The 2,957-nt window shown below is 39.0% G+C and overlaps 1 protein-coding gene across 1 annotated transcript in view; it reads left to right on the forward strand.

The window, feature by feature from the left end:
* Positions 1 to 2,957, forward strand: part of LOC106880027 (solute carrier organic anion transporter family member 5A1) — a 159,714-nt gene that overhangs the window by 136,849 nt on the left and 19,908 nt on the right. The gene's annotated exons all lie outside the window — the stretch shown is intronic.

Raw genomic sequence — 2,957 nt, forward strand, 5'->3', positions numbered from 1 at the left:
ATATATATATATAGGTAGATAGATAGATAGATAGATAGATATATGTATAGACACACACACAACGGGCTTCTTTCAGTTTCCATCTATCAAATCCACTCACAAGGCTGCTGCGAGACTGAGGCTTTATTAGAAGACACTTGACCAAGCTGCTGCTTAGTGGGACTGAACCTGGAACTATGTGGCTAGGAAGCAAACTTCTTAACTACAAGGCCACACTTGTGCCTCTATTTTCTGTTCATTCTCTTAAACTAAGTGTATAAGCTGAATGACTCACTGGTTCTGAAAATTTATTATAAACAATCTCCCAGCTGTTTTGAGCTCAGGATACTTTGGATTGCTAATAATACATTTCCTTTTGGGTACCAATTTAATATTCCTGACAGCAACCATCACCACATCCACCACCATCACCACCACCACCATCAAACTATCACCACAGCAACCAGCAGAATAGAACTGCAGCAACTGTAACAACAACAAACAGTCACAGTATTCAGAGCAACAACAGAAATAGCAACTGTTGCAAATATAATAGCGAAAATGATAAAAAGTTGTTCCACGAACCATGTATAAATAATTTTCAATAGGGTGATATGGATATTTTGTGGTCAGATATCTTTTATCAGATATGGTATGAGTCAGTTTTCTGTGTTCTATTATAGTCCGATAGGCTGACAGATGTACTGTGATTAGTCACTTGTTGGATTATGGTAGCTGGTAGGTAGCTTTACTAGTAAACATTCACCCCCAAGCTACATTCATATATTTGTGTGTATGTGTAGGCGTGGGTGTGTGGTAAGAAGCTTGTTTCACAACCACATGGTTCCAAGTTCAGTTCCACTGCATGGCACTTTGGTCAAGTGTCTTCTACTATAGCCTCAGGCTGACCAAAGCCTTGTGAGTGGATTTGATAGATGGAAACTGAAAGAAGCCGGTTGCATATATATATATGTATGTATGTATGTATTTATGTATGTGTGTCTTTGTTTGTCCCTGTAACTCAGCAGTTTGGCAAAAGAGACTGATAGAATAAGCACTAGGCTCACAAAGAATAAGTCCTGGGATCGATTTCTTCAATTAAAACCCTTTAAGGCAGTGCACCAGTAAGGCTTGCTGCCAAATGACTGAAATAGGTAAGAGATTATATATATATATATATATATATATATATATATATACATACATGTATAAAGTGGTGCTCCAGCATGGCCGCAGTCAAATGATTGAAACAAGTATAAGAATAAAAGAATGTATATATGCCAATAAATAAGATTTGAGTAAAAACTTCATAGAAGCTTGTCCAGTTATTGGTTACCCGATATCATCATACAGTGGAAATGCTCCTGCTCCAGGATAAACATCAGGCATTCCATAGTATACATTGGATTTATATAGAGTTTATATATTTTGGAGTAAGCATTCTCACCAAGTGAAATGGTGGTAGGGTCTAACAAAGGACTTATTTAAATTGTCACTTAAAGAAGTGTGTTTTTTATACCTTGTTTTTTTTTTATACATCTCACCAATGTACTATGAGTGTAAAAATGTGTTGAAACAATTGTAATGATTTTAAATAATGTTATTCATTCCATTTTCTGTGTGTGTGTGTGTGTATATATATATATATATATATATAATTCTTTTACTTGTTCCTGTCATTTGACTGTGGCCATACTGGAGCACTGCCTTGAAGGGTTTTAGTCGAACAAATTGACCCCAGGACTTTTTTTTGAAACCCTAGTACTTATTCTATCAGTCTCTTTTGCTGAACTGTGAAGTTACGGGGCACAAACACACCAACACCAGTTGTTAAGAGGTGGTGGCGGGGACAAACAAAGACACACACGCATATACAAGATGTGGTGAATAAATTGTTGTCTAAATTATACAAAAATAAAAATAACACTGACAGAGTAAATTTATTCACTAAAATTGCTATTGGCTTCAACCATGGTCTCCAGATGACTTCGGAATCTCCTGCAACTCTCCTGGATGGTCTCCTTGTTAAGGTTGGTGAATGCTGCCATTATCCTTGCCTTCAGTTCATCTTTGGTGTTTCAAGGAGTTTCGTTGGTCTCTCGCTCAGCTGTGCTTCACCAAGGGGTTTGCAGTCTGGGGAGTTAGGTGGCCAGATGTTAGGGGTGATGTGGTCACAGAAATTGTCTGACAACCATAATTGGGTTCTCTTGCTTGTATGGCATGGTGCAGAATCCTGTTACCAGACATAGGATCTTCCAGCAGCCACCCAGAGCAGCACTACCTCTTCCAGGCATTTGATGTAGGCCTCCATGTTGAGTCTGAGGCCATGTGGGAAGATGAATGGAAGTATAACGTCGCCATCACTAGTGATCACTCCAAATACCATAATGTTGACTGGATATTTGATTTTTATCACTCTCGGTGCATGTTTTTGGGACACGGTAAGCTAGTGGTTGTTCTGTGTGTTCACCATCTGATCCTGGCAGAGATTTTTCTCGTCTGAGAAAAACCAAAGCATGTTCATTTGCAGGGGATGCTAGAGTTTGTTCAAAAACTTTATAGCATGGTCTTTCCTCTTGTCTGTGATGGCTTGGGACAAAAATTGTCCCTTTCTCATCTCGTATGAGGAATACCGAATGTCTTCATGCACTATCTACCTGATAAGAAAATCAGATACTCCCATATCCCTGGCAATGGACCTGATTGACTTGGAAGGATTGTTGTCAATCATGGTCTGGATCTCACCAACAAATTCGGGAGTTCTTTTGTTATCAGAACGATCAGGGTGAGTTTTGTGAGCTGCCGTACCTTCGTAACCTTATCCAACTCTTTCCAAATCCTCTGCACTGTCCTCAGAATGACACCCAAGCACTCTGAAATGTTCATATTGGTGCTTCTGGTGCAAATGCTAAGCAGAACAGCATGTTATTTCCAAATTTCTGGCAGAGTGAATTGCTGTTTTTCTCACAGATGATGCC

The sequence above is a fragment of the Octopus bimaculoides genome, chromosome 10 (genome assembly GCF_001194135.2).
Source record: "Octopus bimaculoides isolate UCB-OBI-ISO-001 chromosome 10, ASM119413v2, whole genome shotgun sequence".
NCBI classification, from domain to species: Eukaryota; Metazoa; Mollusca; class Cephalopoda; order Octopoda; family Octopodidae; genus Octopus; species Octopus bimaculoides.